This window comes from Lotus japonicus, chromosome 1 (genome assembly GCF_012489685.1).
Source record: "Lotus japonicus ecotype B-129 chromosome 1, LjGifu_v1.2".
Lineage (NCBI taxonomy): Eukaryota > Viridiplantae > Streptophyta > Magnoliopsida > Fabales > Fabaceae > Lotus > Lotus japonicus.
This window is the reverse complement of record NC_080041.1, coordinates 90,860,837-90,875,726: the sequence shown is the minus strand read 5'-3', so window position 1 is coordinate 90,875,726 and position 14,890 is coordinate 90,860,837. Positions and strand designations below refer to the sequence as shown.

Sequence of the window (14,890 nt, the reverse complement as noted above, 5' to 3'; positions counted from 1 at the left end):
TTGAAGACTCTGATATCACATTAAAATAGATAAGAATTTTACCCAACAAATTTTCTTTCATGCATAATGTTTAGTCATCATCACTTAACCAAATACTTAAGAAGTTTAGTTAAACAATTTATTATACTTTTTTCATTTGTTGATAAATCCGTTAAGGAGTGTGATTGAGGAGTGGGAAATATGTTCTGTTTCCACACCTACCTCTGTTTTTTGTCTTCTTTTCACATTGTTAATAGTATAGTTTAATAATAGATTGAATAGTTTAGTGACATTAAATATTGGCAAAGGGAAGAAAAATGAGAGAACATGATAATGACATATGAATATTGTGATTAACAGTTTGCAAATGACCACACTTGCTTCGAATAATCTTGGTGTTCACGTGATTTTTTTTGTAACAAGTCAAAAATCTTGACTGCAATTCTCAATCTGACAAGGAATTTCCTTCTTCTTCATTTTTTAACAAGGACTTTGCTTCTTTATGAGGAACACTAGTCTGATAATTACAATGAAATGACATCGAAATTAGTTAATTACCAAAATATAGATCAAACATTAGTTAGAGCCCTAGAGGTTGAAGGCATTTGAAGAATTAGAACTTTAAATGAACAAATTAACATATACAAAATGTTTTTTATACGCAAATTAACATACAAAAGGTACTTATATAACTTCTCCCAATATCACTTTTCCCTCTAATATGAAAAACTACCCTTTTCTAAACATGTTCTTCTTCATTCTCCTTTTCCCTCCTTTTCCTTGTATTCGATAACTTTAGTTAACAATTTTCTTCAGTTTTTGTATATATGGGGATCATTTCGGAAATAATATTTTAAATCCTACAAATTTTATTGTCTTGAAAAAATAAATCTTTTTCAATATGAGGTTAAGGTTGGGATTTGAGTCCTATAAAATGAGAGAGTCGCTTTAAATGATTTACTTTAGCATTTAAGGGGAATCAAATCATAAAGTCAGACTCAACATATATATGTCATAAGAATTTGGTTGTAGAGATGCCAAGATATTTGAAATGAGACATGTGCGTCTTAAGAAAACTTTTCAGGTCACGCATCCTCCAAAAAGGCAAACACACTTAACCTTGGAGTTTTCATTAGTTGGATCTCGAAAAAAAGATGCGCCTTGTTGTTATGAGTAGTACCAATCAAAATTTACAAGCTCTTCTCATCTGTATAGTCTCGCACCTATACAGTTTTGGAGTATCTCTCGTTCTAATGTGAGATCAATTCATCCATGTGTCCATTCGCCTAAAAGTCTTACTTGGAGTCACTCCTTGTCAATATCTTCTCATTGCATCAGCAATCACGTCAAGCCATTGTCAGTCTCGGAAGTCACATGTCCACCAATTTCTACTTGGTTCGTCCCCTAACCAAACCATATTAGGAGGGGTTCACTCTAATATTAAACATGATAACATGTTTCTTTGAGCTAATTTGGTTGGTTTTTGTAACATCCCGATCTGACGACTGACCTCACGGTAACAAAACGAATCCTTCCAGCACATTTTGTCCTCAGTCACGTGCTTTTCGGAAAAACTTCTCATAAGGTCACTCATCCAATATTACTCCAAAGCAAGCACACTTAGCCTTGTAGTTTATGATTTGGGATCCGAAAAGAGGACATATAATTGTCATGAGTAGTACCAATCAAATTTATACCATCTTCAACTGTATAGACTCATACCTATACAGTCTCGAAATATCTCTTATTCGGATGCGAGATCAGTTTATTCATGTGTCCCTCCACCTAAAAGTCTATCATGAGTCACTCTTTGTTCGTGCCCCATTGCACCATCGTTCACTCCCTGCCTTGTTGGTCAGAATAACACTCCACCCCATTCTTCTTTTAAATCTACACTCCACCCCACCTCCATCTAACAAGTTAACACCATCTAAAAAGATGCTAACGGAATATTCTTTTCCTCATAATAATAATTAAAAACTAATAAGTAAAATAACAAAATCATTTTTTTATTTTTTTATTTAGAGTAACAAAACTTTTCAACAAAGGAACTTCAAATTAACTTATAGTTCATTCGTTAAAAAAGTGAAGAAAAAAATTTTATTTTTGTTATAGCTTAAATTAAGGGTGAAATGTATGAAATAGTCCTAAAACTTTCAGATTTTGAGAATAAATATGACTAACTATAAATTAATCTTAATTAATCTTCAAATTATGAATGTTGTCATTATTATATTAGACTCTTTTGTTAATCAGAGTTAACTCAACAATCGATAATGATCTTCATAAACTATAATCCATGTATGAGAGAATGTTCAAATAAAAAAAAGAGTAACCTTTGGGAGAATGAAAAAAAAAATTCTCTAGTGTCTAATAGGGTCTGTAAACTTTTTTTTCTTGTTCGGGATATCTTCTTTATTATAGTAACTTTGAGATCCAGTGCATCCATTGCTGTAAAATATAATTTATTTAGAGCAAGATACTACAAAAACGTAGATTCATAAAATATTACAAAAATATTTTCATCCTAAATTAATTTGAAATTTCTTTATATTTATTGATAATTTTTTTTATAGTATTTAAATTCTCTAAATAAACAAATAAAAATAAATTTTTATTTTAATTATTATTAAATATTTAAAATAGTTAATTGAGTTAAAAAGAGAATGAATCTTTTGGTTCTAAATAAGTTATATTTTTTAACGAATGAAGTTTACCATTTTAAAAATATTTTTACTATAAGTTAATTTGAAGTTCTTTATATTTATTGTTGAAAAGTTGTGTTACTCTAAATAAAAAATTAAAAAAAGCTTTTGTTATTTTACTTATTAGTTTTTAATTATTATTATGAGGAAAAGAATATTCTGTTAGCATCTTTTTAGATGGTGTTAACTTGTTAGAGGGGGGTGAGGTGGAGTGTAGATTTAAAACAAGAATAGGGTGGAGTGTCATTCTGACAAACCTTAAGGGGGTGAGTGCATTTTACTCTATTTAAATCTAACAAATTGTAAAGTTTTCTTACATTATCATTGTTTATTTCAATATTTACAAAAAAATTATTATTTAATCAAAGTTTTCTCAAAATAAAAGAAAATTCAAATATAAATCCTTAAAGTTAATTTTTCATATTTTACCCTTTTAAAAAGTAATAGAAAATTAATAACAACTATTTAACATTTATCATACCGGGGTCGAATATGATCGTCTCAATAGATGATATCCATGGTTAAGCCAAAAATACAAAATTTAAAATGACAAATCTATTAAGTTATTTAATCTCAATTATAACTATTAATAATAATTTGATAAAAACAAACTAATAATATGTTAATATTTATAGCATTTTATCATATTTACAAATAAAATTCAGAAAATCTATAGAAACTTCTAGATCATTCTATAAATTCTAAGTCTTTTTGGCTAACAAGTATAATGCTAATGCATGATCTAACAATCAATAATGCATGCTTAATATATATATATAGGAGATGTATCTTATGAGAAATGTGATCTTATGTGAGAAAATGAGAATAAATCACGACCGTTAGATCTAATCATGAATGGTTCAGATTAAATCAAATTAATAGTCATGTGATCATTTAAAAAAGTTAAAAAGTCACATGACTTCATGTTTTAATCCATACCATTCATGATTAGATCTACCGGTCGTGATTTATTCTCATTTTCTCATGTAAGATCACTTTTCTCATAAGATACATCCTCCCTATATATATATATATATATGTGTGTGTGTGTGTGTATGTGTGTGTGTCTTTACATACATATATAAAATTCACTAAACCTTATATTAAATGAATATTTTTTTATTCATATGTTTTAATAAAATTAAAAATATGATACTGGTACCAGAAATGGAACCTGAGTACTTTTTCCGTGGAGAAGAGGTGATATCACTTAATGAGTGCAATTCACACATCTATATACTAGTTTATGGGGAGGTGTGTCTAACATGAAAAGTTCATGTACATGTAGCTGCGCACGATCCCATTGATAATGATAGGGCTGGTCTTATTGAGATTGATAGGGCTCGTGATCGTGAGATGCTTTCTAAACGGGAAGGACTTACGTTTGGAGAAGTTGGAGCTATGTTTAAGAGGGGCTATCATTGCTCGAACCATAGGGATTTCTCACTTTATAAAAGTGAGCAGCCAAAATCTCTTCGATATGACAAGGAGATATGAAGAGTTGCGTGATCCATTACCAGATCCCAGAAGAGCTCCTCACCATATACCGCATGGTTTCAGAACTGAAGGGTGTGATTGCCTTGCATGTACCGAGATTCATGAGGAGTTCTCTGTTGAGAATGCACTGAATCAATGGGGAATTGATTGACATAGCATGTCATAGCTTGAGTCTGATTCATTTCTCTGTTATGTTAGTGTTAATACTATACGCGACATGACTTTAATCCTTGTTAAGGGGGACCATGTGACTCTAGAATTTAATTGTTGATGCACTGAATCACCAAAAAGCAGCTCAAACTTGTTGTTGCTCATTATCTACCACTGTGATAATAACATTGTGCATGAAAGAAGTTTCGAATTTAAGGAATATATGATTTGGGGTTTAAATTTTGATTTTCTTTAGAATTATCTTATATCTATCCTTTCCCTCCCAAAAAAAAAATAAAAAATTTGAAGAAAATAAATAATTTTAATTCTGAAGTTTTATACTAATGAATTAAGTTTCTTTTACACAATTGACATTTATCTTGTATAAGTAATTAAGATAATTGCATAATTTTATTTTGGAAGTATAATTTGTTGTTAGTAAAATTAGGTAAAATGCATATAATTACCCTTAGCTTTATGCCTTTTGAAAATAGGCATTATGAATTTTCATTTTGTTCTTATAAACCCATAAACTTCTACAATTGTTGTAATAGAGCCTTTTATTCATAAACTAGTTTTATACGATCGAACGGGGAAGTATGTTATATATGGATAATTATGAAACTTGATCTATTACAAAACATGAGAAAAAATTATTGTTGAAGAAACTAATTAAGGAATAAAAGTTTAAATTAAAAATATAATAGATTACATTTTTATATTACATTTCTAACATGAAATTATATTGTAAATTAGTGAATTTTTTAATATTTAACGCGATGGTTTTTTAACACAATAAATTTAATTATATATATATATATTTATAATCCCATAATTTACTTCTAACATTTTTATAAAAATATATGTAAACGTACTTAAATTATATTAAAAACATTTTTATTGATTTTAGCATGAAAATGTTTTATCTAAAATATTCCTCCTGTAAATTTTTTTTACAGTTTAATTTGTACACAAATTGAAGTTGGCTAATGTTATAAAATATAGGCATAATTCATGTTTGTATTCTGGAAAATATAAATTTCATGTCAGCTATCACCTTATGCATGAAGTCACTACTCATAGCCAAGGGATGATTTGTTGACACTATAGCGCAAAAACAAATTTGATTTAAAAAGATCAAAAGCTCTAAGTTATTTATGAGAATTAGTTGTATATGGTATGAATTGGAACATTATATTTATCACCCTCTTTATAAATCCTTTAATGTTACAATGAAAAGTACTTAAAAAAAATAAATAGCAATGACACGTGCTTAAGATTAGTTTAAACATCATGATATTTTCATTTAAATTTGTCCTCTCCGTAAAAGTTAAAATATCAAAATTATATAAATAAATTATTAAACATAAAAAAAACATGAAACATCATTTGATGCATCTATTATACTCCATCAGGAGTAATTATAATAGAAAAGAATTAACTCAAACTCATTCCCACTTGAACTTGAGAAAGAACTCATAATCAATCCAAAAACAACATCATGAACGACTATTGAAGGGAAAAAGATATGAAGATAACAATTGAAATTGTAAGCAGGGACGGAGGGAGTGGGGTGACTGCCTCATGCTCCAGTCACCCCCAAGTTGGAAAATTTTCTAACTTAGCGAAAAAATATTTTTTTGCACCCCTCAATTTTAGTTTATCCAATAGGTGAAGTAGAAAATACTTTTCCATTGCATAAATTCCTAATGGCTGATGCATGATTGATAAGTTCTAAATTTATAGTCCAACCACTTTTGCTAGTCACACTTATAAATTGCAGTTAATGTGGTGATCGATTAATTGGTGTGTTTCAGTGTTTAGGTACTGCTTGTGCCTTCTCCACTCTTATGTACTCAAAAGAAATTGAAGTAATGTGGTGCTAAATATACTAAAACTGAACTATGATTTTCTACATGATAATGAGAAAAAAATATTCTTTGAAATAGCTTCTTTCTCTGCGATTTTCTGCTATGAACTTACTGTGGGCTACTTTTTCTACTACCTTTTGAGAGGGTATACCCAACTAATGTCTTTTTGTCAAGTCTCATTTTTTATTCTTGTCAAAATCTTTATGAGCTGGATAGTATTTTTTGTACTCAAACTAATTATATATTTCTCATGCTTATAAAAAATTGCTAGTTATATATGATTTTTTTGCACATGCTTTGTGAGAAAAATTAAAATTTTCTTATAAATTACATTCTTTTAAATTTTCGTCACCCCCTTATAAAGTTCCTGCCTCCGCCCCTGATTGTAAGGTGATTGAAGTTGAAAAGTGGTGAGAAATGGAGAAAACAAAGAATGAAGAGGCCAAGGCCACGTGGAATTGGTGTCACATGAAACTTTTGTTATGAAGAGACGGTAAGATGATGTGCCGCATGGAATGGTGGGACAGTGAACTATTCCTATTTCTATATATTATGGATATGGATGATAAGTGTTTAATGTTCAATTACAATGAATTTGTGAAAGGAAAAAACTTACCTCCATTGCATAGTATTGTTGCTATCCAGTTTTTAAATGAGAAGTTTACACGTATTTAATTACAGCTCACCAACTTATTTTAAGTAACTAAACGGTGGTTAATAATTCCTTTGTAAAAGTCTGTCTATGAAATTCTGTCAAAAAAAAAAAGTCTGTCTATGAAATACTCTCTATTTTGCCGTTTTCTCTCATATTCAACTTCGTTTTATGAAGTGGACTGTATTGACAGATGTTAATACCTTATTGGTCAACTAGACTTTCAACATATGAAATATTGGATGTAAATTTTCTCCTTTGTAAAATCTAAATAAAAAATATAATAATTGAAAAAATTGCAAGCTGTGTCGAACCCACGCGCACTAATGTGCAGAAGATATTAAGTCTCCCCCCTTAACCTCTCAGGAAAACTTGCTCATTACATTAATTAAATAATTTCAGAAATATATTATTATTTAATATGTGTTTTTGTAAAATAAGTCATTAAATACCCTATTATCCGTTTTTTAGACTTGCATACAAATTATGGTAAATAGAGATGTTAATGGGTACAGGTGGACATGGGTAGTATATACCCACCACCCACTCCACATGTGAAAATTCATACTCGTGCCCGCTCCATACACACATGGATATCAATTAAGTGAGGTTTAACTGAATTTTAAAATATACATGAGCTCCTAACACCCATGAACATATATGGATACACATATATTTTTTCAAATGAAAATAATATTAAAAATAAAATTTAAGATTAGACTTTACAGTCAATCAATGTATAAAGGAAAATACTTCTTTTCTACCCCCTTTTTTGGGTCTAAGGGTTTCCATTTACCATTATCATTGTACAAGTTTTTTTTTTGAAACTATCATTGTACAAGTTTACTTGAAGGAGAACTATAACCCAAACACAAATTCATCATATATTAGATATACATCTCTTTATATATCTAAGATATTTTAGTATTTTATATATTTGGGGTATCCATGGGTATGGATACCTCAATATATGTACCCGCCCCACTAATAAATGGATAGTGAAAATATCCATTAAATAAATCTGTGGATACTCGTGAGTGGGGGTAATTTTGCCCATAGTGAGTTTTTATCCGCGGGTGTGGGTCATTTTGACATCCCTAATGGTACAGAATTATAGAGAAGGTGTCACACAGAGCTACCTAGCTTGATTGTCGTAATCACCACTTGTCATCCTGGTGCCTTTTTACAAGATGCATATATAGAGAGTGATGTCAGAGGTCAGGTCATTGCATTAACTTGACTTAACAATTACTTGTTCTTCAATTTTTTTATATATAGGATCATTTTGGAAAGAACATTTTAAATCCTACAAATTTTCTTCTCATGACAAAATAAATCTTTATCAATATGAGGGTTAAGGTTGGGGTTTAAACCCTTTAAAATAAGAGACTCACTTTAAAAGACTTACTTTACCATGTAAGGGGAATCAAATCATAAAGTCAGACTCAACATATATATGTCCTAAGAACTTGGTTGTAGAGATGCCAAGATATTTGAAGTGAGACATGTGCTTCTTAAGAAAACTTTTCAGGTCACCCATCCTCCAAGGTAAACACACTTAACTTTGGAGTTTTCATAAGTTGGATCTCGAAAAGAATATGCACCTTGTTGTTATGAGTAGTACCAATCAAAACTTACAAGCCCTTCTCAACTGTATAGTCTCGTACTTATACAGTCTTAAAATATCTCTCATTCTAATGTGAGATTAATTTATTCATGTGTCCATTCGCCTAGAAGTCTTGCCAGGAGTCACTCCTTGTCAATATCTTCTCATTGCATCAGCGATCACTTTCAGCCCTTGTCAGCATCACGAGTCACATGTCCACCAATTTATGCTTGGTTCGTCCCCAAACCAAATCATATTAGGTGAAGTCTACTCTAATATTAAACATGATAACATGTTTTTTTGAGCTTATTTGGTTTTTCTAACATCACAATCTGACGAATGACCTCACAATAACAACACGAATCTTTCCAACACGTTTTGTCATCAGTCATGTGCTTCCCGGAAAAACTTCTCATGAGGTCACCCACCCCAATATTACTCCATGGCAAGCACACTTAGCCTTGGAGTTTTTATGAATTGGGCCCCCGAAAAGAGGTTACATCTAATTATCATGAGTAGTACCAATCATTTTTTTATACTCTCCTCAAATGTATAGACTCATACATATACAGTCTCGAAATATTTATAGTTTGGGTGCGAGATATGTTCATTCATGTGTCCCTATGATAAAGGTTTTTCCTTAATTATATTGCTTTTGGAATTAAACCCTTAAGATTCAATGGTGATAAAGCAGATACATATTCTGTCGTCCTCGGGGAGATTCGATACTATGTCGTTCCAAGAGTTTGATTGTTTATACATGATAGTAAAAAGGAAAACAGATTAAATGATGGAGAAACAACATGTATGAAAATGTGTTGTGATTAGACTTCATTGAATGACCTATGTGCATTCTATTGATTCAAATACAAACAAATCCTAAGCGTATGATTCATCTACACCAGTTCACCTCTACGTCATCGATGTCTCGCATGAGTGGATAACAATAACTCTCTAATCCTAAACATTGATGTCTCACATGATTAAGAAAGAAAGTTATCATGAAGTTTGGGTGTGTAATGACTAACAGACCTAACTCTATGTCTAGAAATTTAGATTGTTAGATGATTAACTCTAGTTCGGAATCAAATGTTATAGCTTCCGCTCACAAGTCGAATCAAGCAAAATAGCCTAGGTGATCAATCTAAGATACAACATGAAGATTAAGAGAAAACAACTAAATCTTAAACAAGAAACATGCTTTATATTGAATAGAATCACATAAAAAGCATAAGTATCATACAACTACATCAAATCCCAACAAAAGAGAGATTTTTTATAGGCAAATGTTAGTTTTTAGTAATGTTAGCAAATTAGTCCTCCTTAGGGTTCGAACTTTGGCCACTTCACCCTTCATCCCACCCAACCCTTATGTTCCTAGCTCTTACCACTTGAGTTATCTTTGAGGACCAACAAAAGAGAGATTAGCTATCCATTTTCATGGATAGCTTTACAAATAGAGATGAAGAATGAGAAGAACCGAAACCATTGCATTGTCTCGTCACCGAATCCGATATCAAAGCCTCTTCTCTAGCCTCCTAAGCCTCTCTCCTTATCTTTCAAATGTTTCTCTTAGTTTTCAAGTGATGGGTCGGAGTATATCTCTCATATAATCTCCTACAAATTAGCTTTTATAGTGAAATTTAGTTGTCTTGTTTCTTTATAGGTGGATTTCTGGAACCGCCATGGCCGCTCGGCGCCCTCTGAAAGCTGCTCGGAGGCATGTACACTTCTGAAACTTCATTTTCTCACCAAACATGTATTTTTTCTCGATCTAACCGTTCAAATTGAAGTTCGAAGTGTTATGAACCACATATCCAAATTTTAGCTCGATCTGACGGTTAACAAATGCGGGATTCCAATTTTGCTCGAACATCTTTTAACTTTCTACACCAAAAAGTTGGGATTAGAATTGAAATTATCATTAAACTTATCTTAAACCTAAAAAATTACTAAACTAATCAATTGAAGATTAAAATGATATAAATCGAAGCACACAAATCAAATAAGTGCCTAAAATGTTATTCAAATATACGTAAAAATGACATTTATCACTCTCCACCTAAAAGTCTATCAGGAGTCACTCCTTATCCGTGTTCCATTGCACCAACGTTCACTCTTCGCCCTCATTGGCCTCAGGTGTTACAATTTCCCTCCTTCTTCTCATCCAAGGAAATGTTATCAAAACCTTTTTGAATGAATAAATTGTCTTTACCCTCAGGAAAAAAGTTAAAATATTTAAAATCTAACAAATTTTAACAATCTATAAAGTTTTCTTACATTATCATTGTTTATTTCAAGAATTTTTTTAAAATTATTATTTAATTGAAGTTTCTCCATAAATAAAATAAAATATAAATATAAATCCTTCAAGTTAATTTTTCATATTTTATCCTTTTACAAATTAATAAAAAATAATAACAACTATTTGATATTTACCACACTCAGGTCAAATATGATCGTCTCAACAGATGGTATCTAGAGTTAAGTCAAAAATACAAAATTTAAAATGACAATACTATAAGTTATTTAATCTCAATGATAAATATTATGCATTATTTGATTAAAAAAAACTAATAAATGTAATATTTATAACATAAATTTTTATCATATTTACAAATAGAAATTTAGAAAATCTCTAGAAACTTCTAGATCATTCTATAAATTCTAAGTCTTTTTGGCTAACAAGTATGATGCATGTTTATCACAGTCAATAATGGATGCTTAAAAAGTATATGTGTACGTCTCTTTACACACATATATAAAATTCACTAAACCTTATACTAAATGAATATTTTTTATTCATATGTTTTAATAAGATTAAAATATGAAGAAAATAAATAATTTTGATTTTGAAATTTATACTAATGAATTAAGTTTCTTTTACAAAATTGGCATTTATTTTGTATAAATAATTAAGATAACTGCATAATGTTTTTTGAATTGTTAGTAAAATTAGGGGAAATGCATACAACCACCCTGAGCTTTATGCCTTTTGAAAATAGGCACCATGAATTTTTATTTTGTTCTAATCAACCCTTAAACTTTTACAATTATTGTAATAGAGCCTTTTATTCATAAACTAGTTTTATACCCATGCGATGCACACGGAGAATTATGTTATATATGGATAATTATGAAACTTGATCTATTACACAAACATAAGAAAAAAATTATTGTTGAAGAAACTAAAGACTAGAAATTTAAATGAAAAATATAAGTAGATTATAATTTTATATATTACATTTCTAACATGAAATTATATTGTAAAGTAGTGAATTTTTTAATATTTAATGCGGTAGTTTTTTTATGCACTAAAGTAAACATAAATAAATTTAAATATATATATTTCTAACCCCATAATTTACTCTTAACATTATTAGAAAAATATATGTAAAAGTACTTAAATTATATTAAAAAATAAATTTTTTATTGATTTTAACATGAAAGTGTTTTATCTAAAATATTCACGCCCGTTAATTTTTTTTACGCTGTAATCTGTACACAAATTGAAGTTGGCTAATGTTATAAAATGTAGGCATAATTCATGTTTATACTCTGAAAAATATATATTTCATGTCAGCTATCACCTTATGCATGAAGTCACTGATCATAGCCAAGGGATGATCGGTTGTAAGGCGATTGAAGTTGAAGAGTGTTGAGAGATAGAGAAAACAAAGATTGAAGATTGAAGTTGGCTAATGTTATAAAATGTAGGCATAATTCATGTTTGTACTCTGAAAAATATAGATTTAATGTCAGTTATCACCTTATGCATGAAGTCACTGATCATAGCCAAGGGATGATCGGTTGTAAGGCGATTGAAGTTGAAAAATATAGATTTAATGTCAGTTATCACCTTATGCATGAAGTCAAGCTGTGGGGTTCGAACCCACGCGCACTTATGTGCAGAAGATCTTAAGTCTTCCCCCTTAACCTCTCGGGCAAACTTGCTCATTACATTAACTATTTAACTTCAAAAATATATTATTATTTAATATTTTTTAGTAAAATAAGTCATTGATATTAACCGATTTTTGGACTTACATACAAATCATGGTAAAAAGTAATAGAGAAGGTGTCACACAAAGCTAGCTTGATGATGTCAGAGGTCAGGTCATTGCATTAACTGCACGCATGCAGCTGAATTGAAGAAGCTAGAGATGAGACTCATAGCCATAATCATCATGCTTCATTCCATCTGCATGCATGCGGTTAATGCATGCAATTAAAACAGACCTAATGCTAAAACTTTCAAAGGAGATGACACTTATCCAGTTTTATTAAGGAAAAAAAGTGAAAACAACATTTGTACAAAAAATGAATAAGGACAACAAAAAAATTGTAAATGAGTTGAAAAAAAATATGGATGAAACCAACATTTGTATCATGTAGAACCATCTTGAAAGTACAAGGGATGTTAGGATTCCATTGATTCATGTGTCTCAGATCTATAGAAATTGTATGACTGATAAAGTCAACAAAATCAAGAAGCTTAAATTTTATCACCCTAAAAAAAACACCAAAAATAATAAGGAGAAAGGGAAGTATGAAACATGAATTTGAATAGAAACAAAAAAGAGTGTGAAAATAACATTTTCATCAAGTAGAACCATCTCTATAATACATGAGACGTTCTATCTTTAAAACTTAGAATAGATCAAAACATAATGATTATGACCATGAGTTTCACATCCTTCACAGTTATGATGCTTTTGATATCTTCACATAAAGAAATCATAGGGTTAGAGTTTTTTGAAAAACAAAAAAAAGAACGACAAAAATATAAAAACGTGAAAGAAAACTTGTTAGATGTTTACCCTAGTTAAATGAGTATTTATAATTTCAAAAGTTTGCTCTTTTTTTTTTAAAAAAAATGAGGACTCAAATTTGATTGAAAAAATTTCAACCTAGAACAAATGATCCACTGAATTGAAAAAAAAAAAAACAATCCGTTGTTCCTTTTCCTTTACCTAATGTCAGATTGCTCTGTTCTACTATTCAAAGTTTTCATCTTTGTTATATTCAACTTGTGGAATTGACATTTTTTGTGTTGATTTACCATTTGAGGTACTCCCGAGCCAAAATCCTTGCTTTTTTTTTTGTCATAGGTGTATGAAATAAAACTCAAAATACTTGCGCTTTTGCCATGGCTCAAGACCTGGATTTTTATGTTCCCATTACAATTTGGTTTTGAAACTTTGCGGACACCACTTTTTTAAACCTTGCCTCGCTTTTGTTGTTTGCTGGATTAATTGATGGATTCGAAGATGTGATGGTGCATTTGGTTGGGGCTTTGAATTGCGTTTAACTCTTTCTTTTTTTAGTCCAATGTTTTAGCTTTTATTTTGCTCTTTAAGTTCCTCAACTAGTGAAAGCCCATTTATGTATATCGTTCAAAAAGGCCAGGCCCAAAATATGTCAACGCACAAGAACTAGGTTGTAGAGTGTCAAGAGATTCCAAATGTGGCAATTTTTTTAAAACGAAACATTTGACAAAAAATAAAGTGTTGGATAAAATAAAATCTGAACAAATGAAGTGCATTCTAATTGAAAATTAACCTCACAGATTCAAGCTTTCTGTAGTATAGCAGCATCCAATGATCCAATATACTCGTTTTCCTTTATTTACTTTAATTACAAGAGGAGTGGGGATTACAAGTATATAATTTGAGCTTGAACTACACATGAATTTGATGGTCCTAACTTTACCACTTGAGCTAGCTAGACTATAAAATCCAATACTAACGAAAGATTAGAATTTACAAGGCAGCAAAAGCATCATCAACCCACTTCTTTTGCTGAACAGAGGAGTCACCTCCGGCACCGGTGGCAGTGCCTAGGATGGCTCCAACAGCAGCTCGCAGCTTGTTCATCCGCTTCCGGTGACGAATGCGCCGCAGAACCACTTGTTTGTCCAGACTCCGCGAGTTCTCCGGCGATTTTATACACAACTGGCTCGTCACAGACACCGCCTCCTCCTTCTTCTCGTACTGGTCTCCTCCTTCATCTCCCTCTGTGCTCCTCCTAGTACCAACTTCAACTTCCTTGGAGTTGGACACAACACCTTGCCGTTTCGCCGCCTTGGATTTGGAAAACATGCTTTCTAGCTAATGTGTCAAATGATGTAAAAACTGCTTCAGAGCATGAACAGTTGAGCATGGTGTTAAAGGAAGGGTGCTCTACTTATAAGTGGTGACAGAATATTTTGGTTTGGCACATATTCGTTTCTTTATAGTTTTTGCTTTAAAGGGACGGTGGGATACGATCTCCTAGGTGTCTCTGACACCGACAATGTACAATGGATTTGTATTGGTTTTTACTTAATGAGACTTAGACTTAGATTCCAAACATGTTCTGCCTAATAACTGCATCAGATGCTTATGTCTCATAAGTCATCACTTGATCTTATCCGTTATCAGATTCAAAT

General features: G+C 30.9%; 1 non-coding gene across 1 annotated transcript; it reads right to left on the bottom strand.

The window, feature by feature from the left end:
* Positions 1-12,330: 12,330 nt before the first annotated feature.
* TRNAL-UAA (transfer RNA leucine (anticodon UAA)) lies at positions 12,331-12,414 on the bottom strand. Its single transcript has one exon. It is a non-coding gene; the product is annotated as a tRNA-Leu (tRNA).
* Positions 12,415-14,890: the final 2,476 nt, after the last annotated feature.